Source organism: Typopeltis vanoorti, chromosome 2, assembly GCF_054136105.1.
Source record: "Typopeltis vanoorti isolate ZY-2024b chromosome 2, IOZ_Tvanoo_1.0, whole genome shotgun sequence".
In the NCBI taxonomy this organism is placed as follows: domain Eukaryota; kingdom Metazoa; phylum Arthropoda; class Arachnida; order Uropygi; family Thelyphonidae; genus Typopeltis; species Typopeltis vanoorti.
The window spans coordinates 21,345,048-21,363,159 of record NC_143550.1 but is presented as its reverse complement, the minus strand read 5'-3'; the positions used below and the strand labels follow the sequence as shown (position 1 = coordinate 21,363,159).

General features: G+C 37.2%; 1 protein-coding gene across 4 annotated transcripts in view; it reads left to right on the top strand.

Moving 5' to 3' along the window:
• The window catches only part of LOC150108868 (ubiquitin-protein ligase E3B), a 552,093-nt gene that overhangs the window by 226,056 nt on the left and 307,925 nt on the right, over nucleotides 1-18,112 (top strand). The window lies entirely within an intron of this gene.

Sequence of the window (18,112 nt, the reverse complement as noted above, 5' to 3'; positions counted from 1 at the left end):
AAGTATACAGAACACTTTGGATGATGATAAATGATGGAATATTGACTATTTTGTCATTATCACTAACTTTTTTTTAAGTCCCTTTTTTCCCCTCTAAAACTGTTTCAATGTATATAGTTGGAGTTATTATTAATGAAGTAGTTAACATAATATCCTAATATTTGACTGATCCAATTACCTACCCATCAGATCAGACATGATGCTGTTTATACATAGGAAATGTATAAACAGCACTTAATTGTGCTGTTCATACATTTCCATGCCACATTTAAATCAAAGATGTTATATTTATTTACATGAAGGATGTTATTGTTTATGGTATTTCCCCTGCATGAGGGACTGTACAAACTCTGGATGTGCAGGAAGTTGAGGAAAAAGAAGAAAGTTGCTAAATTGTATTTGAATATCTGTAGGATTTATTCTTTATAGGAAAGAAGAGGGAATACTGTTACAAAAAATCAGATATAAAAAGAGAAAATATTACAAATGGCAATAACTTGCAAAAGGTCTGAGTTTCACGTGAACTGTGTGTGTGTGTGTGGAATAGTTGCAACATGGTTTAACAGATTTAGAAGAATAGGGTAATTATCATTGCCATTTCTGATGAGTAGTGTCTAAGTAAATATTTGTAGAAAATGTGGACAGTAGAAGCTGAACATCGAAGTGAAAGGGTCGAGTGAACAGTTAGAAATGTCATTAATCTACCTGATTGTCTCTTCTGTACAAGTCAGATATTTTGAGGAGGCTCTCAGGACTTTACCCATGCAGCAGTGGTATTCGTTGATTGGACAGATTTGTGTTGTTAATAGCTGTTTAGTGGGGGGAGGGACTAATTTTTTGGATGCTGAGGAGGAGATATTTTAATATATATATATGCCTAGAATGGAGAGTAGAGTAAACTCAAGAAGAGTAATGTCAGCTTGTCATGAGATAGGTGCTGCTAAAAGTAAGACCAAAAAAAAAAAAAGTTTTTTTCATTTCATGAAACATAAAACATGTTTCAATTTTATGTTATTAAATCTGATTGAAAAATGTTGATCTGAATTAAGATTATAGAACTTAATATTCTGGGTTTTTAGTAATGAGTATAGTGCAAGAATGCAGTTTACTTTATACTTGACTTGGTATCTTCTTGGGTCAGTGTGAGCTTGACCCAAGAAGATACCAAGGTTGAATTAATGCAGTCATATCCTCCTTATTATAAAAATAATTTGATTAGAGATAGATGTAGAAGGTTATTCACTTAATTTCAAAATAAATTATACTTGACAAGAAATTATATTGTTCATGAAGTTATCTTCACAACTATATGACTTTGCATTAATTTGATCTTAGTATCTTCTTGGGTCTTGCTCCCACTGATGAGACATCAATAAAGGTTGAAAGTGATCTGAGTAGTGGCCTTTCAACTAATGCATAGTAATATACATGTCCAAAAGGAAGTATGCTTTGCATTATGGAATGCTAAGGCAATTGATGTGAAGTTGATACCCCTATATACAAGTAACTTAACTAATTGGGAAGGTACTTCACGTTGCAGACTTTATTTGCTTACAATTAGGTAAAGGAATTAAACAAGAATATAATTTCTTATGAAGTATAATTTACTTTGTGACCAAGCAAAAAAGAATCTTCTATAAATGCATTGTACTCTCGTTGCCATAACTGAATTGGATTTGCACTCTATGGCAAAGGTTGTCGATATACAGGAGGAGGAGAAAGTAGGTGAAAGAACATTGCTATTCGGAACCCGAGCATGGTTGAAAAAGTTGATATCTTTTCCATCACTTATATGACCAGAGAGAGAATGCTGGTGACAGCAGAAATCAGATATTGCAGTTTACTTAATAAGCCTTTGTGCTAAACATTATCATCCATATTATTATAATACAGCTATATCGCCTGCTTCAGTTTAGGAGTACCCCTGTTTAAATGTCATTGGCTATTTACTCATGGGTTCTTAGGGCATTATGAGTGTAGATGTACTAAAAAGTATATGTAGCTTAAGGAAATAGAAATTGCACATACCTTTTTCTGGGTGTTGTGGCTTTTCCTCTGTCTGCGATGTCGAGAACTGCAGAGTGTGTGTGTGTGGGGGGTAGGCAGTTTGGTAGAATAACTTATTCTAATGTGCAACCCTCACCTTCTTGTGGTGTACCCTGTTAGGTATCTACCTGGATACTGAATGGATGAGGATGGGCTAGCAATTTCGTATTTAGCTGACCAAATTGTATTCTTATTGCCTTAAACCAAAATTTAAATGATGGTACAACATGACAGAATTAAATGCCGGCTATGGGGCATCGCCCGGTTAAACAAGGCTCCTGTTGTTTTCGCCATGGAACCAGGGCAAACAGTGAAAAGTCAGCTATTGGAACAAATCCTAAAACTTACCACAACTGAACATCACCAGAGTTCAAGATCAGTACTATCAACATAAGAAGCCTGAATGGCAAAGAAATAGAGCTAGCTGACGAATTGGATAAGTACCAGATCGACATAATAGGGCTGACTGAAACAAAAAAAGACAAAAACTGGCGAGATCTTTCTGAGCAATAAATACAAAATGTTATATTCAGGCAATGGCAATCAAGGAAAAGGAGTAGCCTTAGTATTCAACATTAAATATGAGGCTAATCTTCTCAAATGGCAGGCAGTCTCAAGTAGAGTGATGTGGACAAATATGAGAATGGGGAACTAGACAATGAGACTTGTTGTGCATATGGTCCCATTGAAGGTAGAGGTGGAGGAATTTCTTTGAGGCTTTACAGAAAGCAACTGACATAATGAAAAAGGAAAAGTTGGTCCTTGTTGGGGATCTAAATAGCAGAGTAGGAAATTATTGTCAGACATACAAAAATATTTTGGGAAAATTTGGAGAAAAGAGCAAAGCTAATAATAATGGCAAATACCTGTTGGATTTCTGCTCAGGACATGGACTGGTTATTACTAACACAATGTTCCAACATAAAAATGTGCACAAATTCAAATGGAGGGCAAGGAATAAGAAAATTCTCATTCACTATGTTATTTTTGATAGTGATATTTTCTTACTGGTGCAGGACACCAAAGTGTACAGAGGATTTGAAATTGGAAGTGATCACTATTCAGTCTTGAGCAGGATAAAATTGAATTTCATATTGAAAAGAAGAAGATGTAAGAAAGTTTTAAAGAGAGTAAAAGTTGAGCAGCTGTCAGATGGGAACTTTAAACTACAATACACAAATATTATTCAAGAAAAAAATGAAAGAGTTTGAGAGCAGGAACCAAACCTTGGAGATTCTGTGGTAAGCCCTGAAGAAAACACTGATTGATTCAGCCAGAGAGGCATGTGGTGAGGTTGTGTGCAAAGATAGAAAAATCAGAACTCCATGGTGGACACAGGAGGTTAAAGAGGCAGAGAAGGGGAAAGAAGAAAGCATGTCAAAAGTTCTTGTCAAAAGTTCTTATCAAAAGTAGAGATTACAGAGACAAATGTAAGAAAGCTAAACCCTGTTTAAAACTGGCTAAATAGAAGTCATGGAAAGACTTTAGCAAGAACATAGAAAATAAATATCAAGAAGGGTGGCAAGATGTATTCTGGAGGTTGTTGAAAAATTTCAGAAATGGAGAAAGGAGTGCTGTAAAAGGAATTAGAGATGATAAAGGTGACATGAAAACAGGAGAAAAAGATATCCTTGAAGTATGGAGTAGAGTAATTATTTGAAAAACTGCTAAATCAAACAAGCAGTGATGACAGCATAGTGGTAAAAAAACACTGACCAGGCATGCAGTCAGGAATACATATCCATGCATGAAATAGAAAAAACCCATCAAAAACCTGAAATGTGGAAAGGCAGCAGGAGTAGATGATATTCGACCAGAAATGCTCAAGTATGGGGCTATAAAAGTCGTACACTGCATAGTTCAGAAGGCCTGGACAGAGGGACGAATTCCAGATGATTGGAGTAGAGCTCTCATAGTACCCATATATGAAAAGGGAAATAAAACTGAATGTGAGAATTACAGAGGCATCTCATTACTAAGTGTTCCTGGTAAGATATATGCAAGTATACTTGAGAAACGGTTGAGAAGGATTGTGGAAGAGAAGCTTGGTGAAGAACAAGCTGGATTCAGACCAAATAGAGGCTGTTAGGATCAGATTTTCACTTTATGACTGATAGTTGAGAAATCAATGGAATATAACAAAGACCTGTATTTAAGTTTTGTAGATCTTAAGAGAGAAGCTATCCAAATGCTATAGTTATATTGTGTTAATGAGGCATTATATCAAGCAATAATTAGTCCCTATTTGAGTTGTAAATCAGCAGTTAGAATTGAAGGAAGTACAGGAAGATAGTTTAATATTAAATCTGGTGTCAGACAAGGATGTACATTATCCCCTCTCTTATTCATTATCTATATTAATCACATTATGAAGGAAAGTGGTATTAAACCTGATATCAAAATTGGAGGTGTTAATCTCTGCTTTATGCGGATGAGGTCATACTTCTAAATAAATCTGCTACAAGTCTGCAAGATTCCCTGACTAAATTGAATAACTGCTGTAATAGATATGGTACGAAGGGCAGCATTACAAAGATAATGAAAATAGGCAGAAATATTGAAAATATCAACTATATTATGAATGGAGAACTTTAGAAAAAGTAAAACATTTCAGCTACTTAGGTACGATTTTTAGTGAAGATGGTAAGTTATATATGGAAATAGACAACAGAATCAACAAAGCTGGTATGGTAGGAAGTCAACTGAATAAATTTTATTTTGGGATGCCAAAACACTAAATTATCTGTATACAAGACAGTGGTTAAACCAATTTTAACTTATGGATCTCAGAGCTGGGTTAGAAGTAAAGCACTTGACCAAATAATACAGACTGCAGATATGAGCATCCTGAGAAAGATTAGTAGCATGAACAGATGGCATAAATGGCAATATCATATTAAAGACGAGGATATTAGGAAAGAAATTGACATTGTCAGCATCAAGGAATGCAATAGCAGAGCTATTCTCAGGTGGTATGGTCACTTAAGCAGAATGGGAGAAGAAAGATTAGCAAAATAAGTGTTCTCTGCCAGGTTGGCCGGAAAAAAGTACCCAGTGGAAGACCAAGATATAGATGAATTGATACCCTAGAAAGTGCCTTAGAAGACAGAAATATAAGATCTGATAATATTGTTGTCTTGACATTTAACAGACTGATTTGGAGGAAAATTGTAGATAGGAAGTTTGCAATGATGTAAATTTTTCATGTAGTACTATCATATCCTGCACACCCCTTGAGGGTATATATCAGGAATTTGATGATGATGGTGTGTGTGTATATATATATACATATATATATGTATGAGAGGGTGGTCTGAAAAGTTGTCTGTCGAACAATGAAAAAACGAATTTATAATTTCAAAATTATTTTAATTTTTCAACATAATCTCCCTTAAGACTAATACATTTATTCCAGCGACAGCACCATTATTCCATCCCTGTAGTGGTTCTCAGTAAGATCTGCAAAATATCCCTCTACAACTGCAATCACCTCTTATTTCGAAGAAAAATGCTGATCAGCGAGGAAGAGTTAATTTTGGGAAGAGATAAAAGTCAGAGCTAGCCAAATCTGGAGATTAGTGTGGATGTTCCAACAATTCATAGTGCAGATCCCTTAATTTTCCCATTGCCAAAACACTGTTATGGGCCAGGTGCATTGTCATGATGAAAGATGATTTTTTTCTTCTTCTGCAAACTGAGTCTTTTCTCAAGAATTTTTTCGTCTGGTCTGGTTAAAAGATTGGAATAATATTCCCCGGTTATTGTTTTACCATTTTCAAGATAATAAACAAAATGCCTTTTAGCATCTCAAAATACCGATGCCATGACCTTTCCTGTTGATGGAATCAACTGTCTTCTTTGGCATTGAAAAACCGGCTTCTGTCCACTGTTTTGAATGATGTTTGGATTCTGGTGTATAATGGTGAATCCAAGTCTCATGCATAGTAATAAATTGATGCACAAAATCAGTTTTATTTTTGTTAAGATGCTCTAAGCACTTCAGAGATTTTCATGCGAGTGGCTTTTTTTTATCTGCTGTGAACAAGCACGGCACCCATCTTGCACAAAGCCTGCACAAAAATATATCCTACATGTTCGTTTGAAATTCATATAGTCTCAGCAATTTCACGTACTCTGACTCACCGGTCATCCGATACCATATCGTGCACTTGATCAGTGATTTCTGGTGTTGTTACTTTTTGGATGTCCTTCACGTGGATCATCTCCAAGGCTGGTACGGACACATTTAAACTTGTCAGCCCATTTCTTAATTGTCAAAAATGAAGGAGAAGAGTGGCCATAAATTTTTATGAACTTCGAATGAGTTTATTTTGGCGTTAAACCTTTTACAAAGAATGTTATAACCACACGATACTCAATTTTATGCATTTTAAGGGATACAGACAACACTTTTGCTTCAGACAGCTGCATTAAACAAACTACTTGATAGAATGGCATGCAATTTCACACGGATGCTTATGACAGATATACCAACTTAGAAAAAAAAAAATCTTGCCATATATGGTCCAGGCTGAGAACTTTTCACACCACCCTCGTATATTACTTCCATACTCAGTATGTCAAGGCATTTAGAACAAATAAATGCCATATTTGAACTAAGATCAAGAGTAAGATAATTTGATGTTTTTGAAGAACTTGAGGTTGTAGTTTTTTGTTTCCCAAATACTTCACAGGGATGGCTGTTCAACAGAATGAAAGATGAATGGGAAATGCAGGTTCAGTGAGTCAGCAGTTAAACTGTAAAAAGGACATTGTGCAGTTATTGCTCATGCTACTGAAAGTTTAGCAAAAATGAAGAGCATGATGGATGTTAGTTCTACTGATAAGTGTCCACGAGAATGTCTGTATTGCATGGTTGGAAGACTGAAAGAATTGCTGATCAACTATACTGCTCTTCTGAATAGCAGTAATAACAGTTTTTAGAGAGATTTTAGGTGCATCATCCCAAATGCTAGAGCAGTATTCTAATTGGGAGAATTTGGGATGTGTACAGAGTAAGAAACTGAACAGATGAAAGTCAATGACTTGAGCTAAAAAGATACTGAGTTTTTTGGATGACAAGGATGCTTGCTGTAGAATTGTTTGTGCTAGGAGAAGGGTGATCTCTGGAGATCAGTGTTTAAGACACTTATTGTAGATGATCTTAAAGCCTGAGGTGTTTGAGCATTGCAAGGTTTATCATATGAGTAGAATGAATGGAAAGTGCTTTATCAGAAAAACTCTGGATGGAATTTCAGATCAGTGAGAGAAGATAGTTTATGTATATGAGGAAAAGAATGAGTTTTCCAGGTATTGAAGAAGTTGACTATAATGACCTTCTTCATTACTTTAGACATTATATTGAGGTGTGAGAGTAATATAGGTTGATAGTTTGTTGGTGAGAGCAATAGAACTGTAGTTTATTTTAATTTGGTGTATGTGGGCTTGCTTCCATGTTTGGGGGTGGGAAGAAGTATATGTCATCTGAGTGTAATATACACTACTTGGAAAGAAGTCAGTGGACCCCCCCCCCCCCCCGATGGTCAAGGTGCATTGTGCCATGTAACAAGTCATGTTTGTAGCCACTATAAACTAGAAGAATATGATGTCCCCAAGTCAGTGCAACTGTGCTTGGGTGCTGCGAGAAGAGAACTGGCAGAGTTTGAAAGATTCATTGTGATAGGATGCTGTGTTGCAGGCCTATCTGTTTGGCAAATTGTTGACAAATTGGGCCATCCCACATCAACAGTGAGTGATACCATACTGAGATGGAAGTACAGGGAGACAATTGCAAGTTTTTCCAGCAGTGGATGACCTACTACATTCACTGAACATGACCATAGGGTACTACAAAGGATAATGTGTAAAAATGTCAGCCAACATGCTAAATGCAAAGTCCCGGGCATTGACTGGAGCACAAATCTGCACAAAAACATTTAGAACTGAGGCTCACAATGTAGGTTTCTATGGTAGAACCACAATATGCAAGCCCCATGTTACTCAAACCAACATGTAATGTAGTCTTCAGTGGTACAATGAGCTTGGTACAGTGGGACATTGAAGCTATGTTATGGAGCAAGGAATTATGCTACATCCTCTACTGAGCAGATGGATGGATGAGTGTGGAGGATGCCTGGTGTACATCTCTTACCAGAATGTATAATCCCACTATGTAATTCGGAGGTAGTGGTGGTGGTGGTGGTGTGATGGTATGATCCTGTTCTTTCTGGTTTGGCCTCCAATCTCTGTTTGTGGTTTTCCATGAACACAGAACTCAGAGAGAGATCTGAACATTCTGGATGATGCAATGCTTCAGACTTTGTGGCGTTTCTATGGAACTGACTTCTCTTTCAACAAGGCAATGCACTGAGTTATAAGCCTGCTGCTAACTGCGTGGTTCATGGACATGAATATTTCCAACACTTTGACTGGCTTACACAGAGCTCTAATCTTAACTTTATTGAACATCTGTGGGATGAACTGGAATGTTGGTTGAGATCAAGGTATGCCTGCCCCAGAATAGTCCAGGACGTCATTACGTGCCTAGAGGGAAGAATCATCCAAAATTCTCTAGATTGCAATCATGTGCTTGTGGAAAGTATGCCCTATAGGATTGCTGCAGTCATTACAGTGAAAGGTCCTACATCATATTTAGGTGGGCATCATGGATGTTTGTTCCTCACATTATGGTGTTCGTTGACTTTTTTCCAAGTAGTGTAGTGTTGAGATGATAGAGGAGATGTTAGTTCAGGAGCACAGTCAGTGAGATATCATCAGAACCCAATCCCTTTTCAGTACTCAGGTTATTCAAGAGTCTATTGATGTCTTTCTCACAGCAGGCTACAGGAAGCATGTGTTGCATAGTTCCAGAAAGCAGTTGATTTTCTTTGGTCTTCTATGCAGAAGTTGGATGAGAGGAATAATGCCAGATTGTCAGCTTTATCTTTAGGTGATATTGCCACACTATCATCTTGGTAAGAGAGAGGTGAGAGCTCAGAAGTTTCACCAAAATCCTTTTGCGATGGACCAGAAATTGACTTGCCACTTGCACCAGCGGCAGTGATGATTTCTGGTCCATCCATTTAACTTTCAAAGTTAAACTTAGCTCTGTTAGTGGTGGTTTTGCAAGTGGTGCCAGCTTCAGTTCATAAGCATCAAGCAACTTATAAGCTGTTTTTTATAACCACTATGGCATGCTTCTTGGAGTACCACGGCATGGATACTAGATGGGAATTGCGAACAGAAAGGGATATAAATACCCTCATTTCCATGATCAGATTGCCGTTTCTGTTCTCCAGATACCACTTGTCTTGTTATAGAAATTATTCATGTTGGAAGTTTTTTCCACTTGGTTAGACTATAAATTGTATATTTAGTTTAATTCTTTATTCAAGTGTGAGCAAACAAAGTTAGCGCTTGAGGTATCGTCAGGACTGGGGCAACTCGTGGCAAAGGTGGAGTATGTTCTCATCACTTTCCTTAGTATCCCATAATGCAAAGCACATCTCCTTGCAGACATGTATAATGCTATGCATTATGGGAATGGTCACTACCCAGGCCGGTTTCGACCTTTATTGAGGTCTCTTCAGTGGGAGCCAGACCCAGAGGTGATACCAAGGTTGAAGCAATGCAGAACTCATATTTCCATTTGTCACTTGCCAAAAGGTGTCACACCTTATTATTAAATTACTCTGGATGAGAGAAAGATGTTGGAAGTTTTTTCCACTTGGTTAGACAATAAATTATATATGTAGTTTAATCCTTTATCCAGGTGTAAGCAAACAAAGTCCTGAAGGTCATGACATCGGTGTTTTGGGATGCTAAAGGCATTTTGTTTATTAATTATCTTGAAAAAGGTAAAACAATAACCGGGGAATATTATCCCGATCTTTTAACCAGACTAGACAAAAAAATTCTTGAGAAAAGACCTGGTTTGCAGAAGAAGAAGAAAAACATCTTTCATCAGGACAATGCAACCTGCCCATAAAAGTGTTTTGGCAATGGGAAAATTAAGGGATCTGCACTATGAATTGTTGGAACATACACCCGATTCCCCAGATTTGGCTCCTTCTGACTTTTATCTCTTCCTAAATCTAATTCTTCCTCGCTGGTCAGCGTTTTTCTTCGAATCAAGAGGTGATTGCAATAGAGGAGTATTTTGTAGATCTTACTGAGAACCACTACAGGGATGGAATAATGGTGCTGGAGCATTGCTGGAATAAATGTATTAGTCTTAAGGGAGATTATGTTGAAAAAATAAAAATAATTTTGAAATTATAAATTCGTTTTTTTTCATTGTTAGGCCGAGAACTTTTCAGACCACCCTCATATGAATGGCTGAGGGGAGGACATTCCACTAAAGATGAAAGTTGTGTGAGATTATGATCTGATTTAATGAAGGAGAGAGGTTAGTTAAACTAACCTCTCTCCTTCATTAATTTCTCCTACTGTGTATGTAGCAGGAGAAATCCAGTGTTTGGTGAGTGGAGGGGATATCAGGAATTTTGGTTGGAAGACAGTTTGCTTTTGGTATTGTTTATAATAAATACTTCAACTTCTCTTCCATCTTGGTCAGTGGAATTAGTGAAAAAAGAGAGCTACTTGGAATTAAACATTAAAGTTGTCAAGGAAGATGATTTTACTGGTTACTTTTACTGCAGGAAATCACCCTTCAAGGATAAGAAGTCAAGGAGATTAGATTATTTTTGTGCCTACTGATAGAAAACAGATAAATGATACATGATGATGCAGAAGATCTTAAGTTACAGAAAGTCGAAAAGGGGCAATTCCACATTAGACATCCTTATAAGATTCCTTCTGGGCACAAGGGTGTGCCAAGAAGGAATCATATAAGAGATAATTTTGACAGTTAAGATGGGCTATGATGTTATTACAGTTGTAATTTAGAGTTCAGTCTAAAACAGATCAACTTTGAATGTCTGCAGTTGATGGTGCACATCCTATAGGTTAGTGTTTATACCCTGATTATTATTGAAGTGAATATAGAAGAATTTTTGATGTGAAACTTCTTTGTGTATAGGAGTGTTCAGTATTGATACACGTCTCTAAGATGGACTTCGTTCCGGTAGCTGAGAATTCCAGAAGTCAGTCACATGACCTGTTTAGCCGTCATTCGACTGATGACGATGCATCCATTTACTTCTGCCATTTAACTCTACACTAAGCAGACAAACAGAAGAACACTGTGCATATAAGAAAACAGCAGATTTCATGGGGGGGGGGGATTTTCACTTCTCATTAAAGGGAAATCCATAATATTGTAACTTTTCATTTGTTTAATGAGAGATGACCAAATATTGTTTAGCTACACAACCTGCATTGGTACTATGCAAACGTTGAAGTTTACATGGGTACCAATGCTATTATATTTACATATCTTTGATATTATTATTATTGTTCTGGGCAACTCCAAGGAGTCGACAGACTCATCGAGGGAGGCCCTAACATCTTGTCAAGAACAACTATTCAACATTGACACAGTATCTATCATACCTTGCCCTGAACTCATTCACGGTCGTAGCACCCACAACAGACTCTGGAAGCTTATTCCACTCATTCACCACTCTCCAGGTAAAAAACCTAGCTCTAACACCCTTGTCAACCCAAGCTTCCATGCATGGCCCCTAGTCCTCCCACCACCAGTCATATTTTCAAAAATATCTTCTGGATCAATCTTATAGAAACCCTTCAGTAATTTGAATGTCTCAATCATATCACCCCTCCTTCTCCTATCGTCCAATCTCTGCAACCCACAAATCTTCAACCTATTCTCATAAGGTTCATTCCACAGACCTGCTATCGTCTTGGTCACTCGTCTCTGGATCCTCTCCACTTCCTCCCCATCACGAAGAAACCCTGGTGCCCATAACTGGGCACAGTAGTCCAGATGGGGTCTTATCAAGGCCTCGATACAGAGGAACAACAACTTGTTTGTCTCTGCATGTTAAAGTATTTTTCAGAAGCAAGTGATTTGATGAGCTGATTTAGTCACTTTTGCAATGTGCCCCCTACACTTCAATTCCCTATCCACCAACACTCCCAAATCACTGCCTCATCAGTCTCCTGGAGTATGGTTCCACCAATGCGATATACTGCTGCTATTCTTTTCACCCCCAAAGTGCATAACCTTACACTTTGCCACATTAAATTGACATCCATTTTCCCTAGCCCAGTCCTCCAAACTATCCAAATCATCCTGTAAAATTTTGACATCCTGTGCACTCACAATTGCTCTACCCAACTTTGCATCATCAGCAAACAAGTGAACACGTCCTCTCAAATCCTTTCCTATATCATTGATGAACAAATTGAAAAGCAGTGGTCCAAGAACAGAGCCCTGTGGAACACCACTAGTCACAAGCCGTCTTTTAGACTCCACTCCTGAATAAACCACTCTCTGGTATCTCTCCTTCAACCACCCTCCTATCCATCTCACCAACCCTATATCTATCCCCATCTGCTCCAGTTTACTGATTAGGGTTCCACGTGGTATCCTGCACAAAGGCCTTGGCAAGGTCCAGTAGAATCACTGTAAACCCATTACCCATATCCAGTTCAGCCGTCACTGTGTTATAAAACATGAGCAAGTTACTGAGGCATGATCTACCCTTCACAAAACCATGTTGTCCCCCATACAATATCCCATTTTCATCTATCCAATTCTGTATTCTTTTCTTGAATAATTTCTCTAAGACCTTGACAATGATTCCTGATATGCTAATCGGTCAGTAATTTACAACAGCAGTCTTGGAACCACCTTTATGCAGTGGAACTATTTTCCCCTCTTTCCACCCCCTCGGGACTAACCCAGACTCGAGACTCAAATTAAACAAAATGGTCAATTAAACTGACAATTCTTTAGCTGCTTCTCGTACGACACGAGCTGGTATGCCATCCAATCCCACGGATGTATTGACATTGAGGTTATGCAATAGACTACTCACCTCCACTTCATTCACCACAATTCCCGTATAATCTACTGGTTTATTCGTTTCTGCAATGTCACCACCTGGTTGATATATACTTGCAAAGCGCTCACTCAGTAACTCAACTATATGAACTGTTTCAGTTACCTCCCTACCATCGGCATTCTTTAAAATCATTCTGCCATGTACATTTTTCCTTTTACTTGCTACATATCTAAAAAAACTGTTTAGGATTCTCTTTAGCCTGCATGGTCAATGTTCTTTCGTAATCCTTTTTTGCTTTTCTTACCACACTTGTTACCCTTCTGCCCTGCGCTTTATTCCGTTCATGTGCCTGCCAGTCACCTTTCTCCTTAAATTCCCTCCATAGTTGTTTCCTTTTTTGCAGCTCAAGCTTAATGGTGTTATTCATCCATTTAACCCCTACTTGATTTATTATTCGGACTCTAGGAATACAGTCAGCCATTGCTTCATGCAAACACTTCTTAACTGCCTCCCATGCGCTATCAACTTCTACTCCTTGCAGTTGTACATGCCATGGCAGTGAACCAATCAAACTCCTAAGCTTGTCATACTTTCCAGCCCGATAATTCCACATGTACCATGTCTTAATTGAAAATTCCACACCTTTAGCCACCTCCCAAGTCAAGACCCTATGATCACTCTCATTGGTGGCAATGTGGTCATATTTGTTACAGCCAAATCCTCAGATGTAATTATTAGGTCAAGCACTCTCTGATCCCTAATATTTTCCATTACATGCTGTCGCAGATAGTTATCCCTTAATAACCGCATAAAATCCAATTCCTTCCTCCCGTGTGTCCTCTCCTCACTCCAATCAATGCAACCATAGTTGAAATCTCCCATAATAATTACCTTCCTTCCACATTTCTTCTATTTGCTTGTGCATACTGTCACCACCATCTTTTCCATCACCTGGTCTATAGCAGCACCCAATTTTATATTTAGTTCTGCTAGCCACAATCTCACTCCAAATGGCCTCAAATGTGCTCTTTTCTCTATCCTGCAATTCAACTTCTATTCTCCTTGGCTGTAGCTCATCAGCTATCATCAACAATACTCCTCCTCCCATTTTATTCTCCATGTCATTCCTGAACACACTATATCCATCACATTCAATCCCACTAGCTATATCATCTACAGTCAGCCATGATTCACTAATACCAATAACCTGTGGTCTGGAAGTGCCAACCATGGCCATAAACTCATCCTTCTTGTTCCTAATACTCCTAGCATAAGTGTACATGAATTTAAGATCCCCATTAGCCCCAACCCTACCTTGATGCCTTATATTAACTATCCCAATCTGATTTGTTGTCCTTATTCGCTCGGGCATATTATATTCATTCATACATTCAACTGCCTCCCTAAGGACTGTATATCTACCCCCCCCCTTAATAAATCTAGTTTCCCTGAATTTGCACATCCACTACATTCAGCAAAACTTTCTCAAGTCTCCTTACACCGTAACCATCCAAATGCAAGCCATCCATCTTATATAGATCCTTTCGCCCATCAAACTCACTCCACACATCCACAAATTCCACACCACTCGTCATACATAACCCATGCATAAAGTCATTCGCAATTATGGCCCTCCTTTTAAACATTTCACTGTCATACCGTGGCAAATGACTAATCATTCTAACTCTCACTCTTTTCTTTTGCTACCTCAAACAATTCATTCAAGTCTTCTATCATTTCCATTTTATCTCCTTTCAAATCATTCGTACCTGCCACAACAATCATTTCTTTCACCCTTTCCTTTTGCTCTCTAATAGACGCAGTTACGTCCTTTATGGTCGCACCAGGTTGGTACGATTTTGTCAAATCCTCTGCTAACATACCTCGTACTAACGAGTCTACATACAGCACTTTATCGTTCATTTTGTTCATGTTCACACTCATACGCCTATTTTTCTTGTCATACTTTTTATTATTGGCTGGTTCATTCAGTCAACTTTTGCTCATATGCTTTAGCTGCTGTTTTGCCCTTTGTATTGCACCGTTCAACAAAGCGATCTCACTCATTGCATCTATCTCATCTTTTTTATTCTCTGTAAAACCATTAATACTATCATTCACACTTTCTACATTCACACTCTCACAATTCTCTGGTACAACCTCGCCGTTTCTTGTCATATCCTTATTTTCTTCATTCTGAAGTTTGACAAAAATATCACACTCACGATCCGAAATACACTTCAATTCCTCATTCTCCCGACATTTTCTACACATTCACTCCTTTATTATCATCTAACCACACTCTGACTGCACTCCGCAAAGCGTAAATATCGCAGATTGTACACTGAATCATTTCCTTTATATGAAACACACTGGGAATGATATTTCATCTACATAGACACTCATGATTAATATGTAAACCTTGATTACCCCCTCCCCTCCCCCCATTAAATTGGAATATATCACATTTTAAATGATTTCTTGAACCTATGGATGTGATTATTGTAAGCGATAATTACATCCATAATCTTCACTTATAACACTGTTAATAATTTGAGATTTTTATATAGAGGATATTATCATAATATCCTACCGGCTGCGGCATTGTTTAAATATAGGATTTTTATTTATTTAATCCTGTATATAGAGATGATCTCTGTTCAACAATTATTTATTTTTTTTTTTCTTTCAGAGTGTACCTATATATGCACAAGGGTTCACTCAGATTGGTGTAATGACCTCTTTTGTACCATTTCTTTCAGAATCCAAATAAATTACTGATTCAAGACCAAAATGCAAAACAAACACTTTTAATATAACAAAAACAATATATATACGCTTCAAACAAATGTTACATAACTAACTACAAATTTAATTGGGTCCAAGGCCTTTTACAAATAGTCTTACACTTAAGACTAGACTAAACACTTTATTTTCACAATGACGAAATGTTCATAGCCAGTTTCTCTCTCTGTCAAGGCCCTTTTCCAATGATATATGACTTTATTCTTCATTTTCATAGGATCCTTTCTCATCACTTATGTAGCACACATTAATTCTTCCTGACTCAATTCTGTCTCTTTTTAGTAGAAATAATAGTTAGATCCATCCGGCGTCCTTAATACAGATGAAACTTCCTAATCAGAATTTTCTCGAACATTCCTTTAGAACGTAAATAGCAATTTCTTCTTTTATTCACTAATGCTTATTGACAGTCTTAACTCTTCCACTTTAAAAAAACTCGCAGTTCTATGATTCCCTTTTCGGAATCTACTACTAACTTTCCAATTAGTGTTTCCTCGAATATTCCTTTTAAAACATCTATAGCAATATTTTCTTTTATTTATCAATACTTATTCCACTTTGAAACTTCATAGTTCCACAATTCCTTTTCAGAATATACTATTAATTTTCCTCCGACTGTCACATAAAAAACGCAATTTACTCTGAATCTAAATATCTGCCGGCCTGTGTTCTAATTTCCTCCCGAATGCTCTGTTGTTTACACTTCGTTACTCTGATACCGAACGCTGTTCTTATCAGCTGTCAATCACACATCAAACTTCTCGGCGAGCATGTGCACTCCATGAAAGTGGCAAGCGAGAAACTAAATATAATGGCTGACACGTTGTCTCCGTTAGCAACAAGAGAATGTCTTCAAAAAACACAACTTAATATTTTAAACTACAATGAAATTGTTTAAAGTAATATAACTATTCAAATAAGTTATATAAAATTTTAATTGCTTTACATTTTAACGAAATTACATCAATGACAGTCCCATCGCAAGTGCCGACAATGCATGTTATGAAACCAAACTAATAAACATACTAACATAAACCATACGTAAAAATATTCAGAATTTTAAATTATGATTAATTTTACAACACTATGGGTGAAGGAAAGTTAGGCCTGACTTAAGTTCTGTCCCCCTCAATCATCCTTAATGTATTTTGCCATTGCCATGTGAATTTTCATCTCATGTGCAGTTGATTGTAAACTCGGACTTTGTTAGAAGCAAATGTGGTGGTTTAAGTCAATGTGAAAGTGTGGCATCTGTGTCAGGTACATTATATGCCTTGATGTCATTTCTATTCTCTTTGACATGTGTTGAATGTCTAGTAGATTATGGGTCCTCCATAGTACTGATTGTGTAAAGCAGGGGTTGCAAACTGGCGTTCACAGGCTGGATACGGCCTCTGAAGGCTTCGTATCCAACGTCGACCTTAATGATTTCTTTTCTAAAAATCAATGTTTCTAAATGTTTTATGACAGCTTTAAACAAAGTAAAACTTATTACTATAATTCTTTGTACCATATTTCTATCATCAAATGTTGACAACACTGAATGGAAGTTACTTATCATGCAGCCATTTTAAGCTCCATGTTACAATGTCAATAAGTTACAGGTTACCATTGTAATATGATAGTGTGTTAATAAAAAGTAACCTCAATAACTTAATTTTTTTTTTGCCCATAAGAGTGTCTGGATTTCAAGTTAAAAAAAAAAATCAAGAAGTCTGAACTTTTCAAGAAAAATGGGAGAAGGATTATTTCTTTGTGGAAGTAAAAAATATTCCAACGTGTGATATGTAGACAAAGTGTTGCCATGGTGAAAGAACATACCTAAAACGCCATTATGAAACAAACCATAAGAACTGTGATAAATATACAGGAAAGATGTGTGATGACAGACTTAAAGATTTAAAAAATGAACTGAATTTTCAACAGAGGATATTTTTGAATGTTATCACAAGTGATGCTGCTGTTAAATGCAGTTAAGTCACAAGTGAAAAAATTGCTCGGGCTTCGAAACCTTTTACTGATGGAGAATTTATTAAAAATTGTATTTTAAGTGCAGTCAAAATCATATGTCCGGGGAAAAAAAAGCAAGAATTTCAAAGTATAAGCCTATCAGGAAATACAGTGCACAGCGTGTTGAAGATATATAGCAGAGAACTTCCAAGATATATTGCATGAAAAAATAGTTTTGTAGCGTTTTCCATTGCAGTTGACGGATGTAGAGACATTACTAATACTTCCCAGTTAGCAATATTTATTCGTGGTGTTTATGACTATATGAATGTGACTGAAGAACTATTGGATATAGTGCCTAAGTCAGGAACAATGACAGG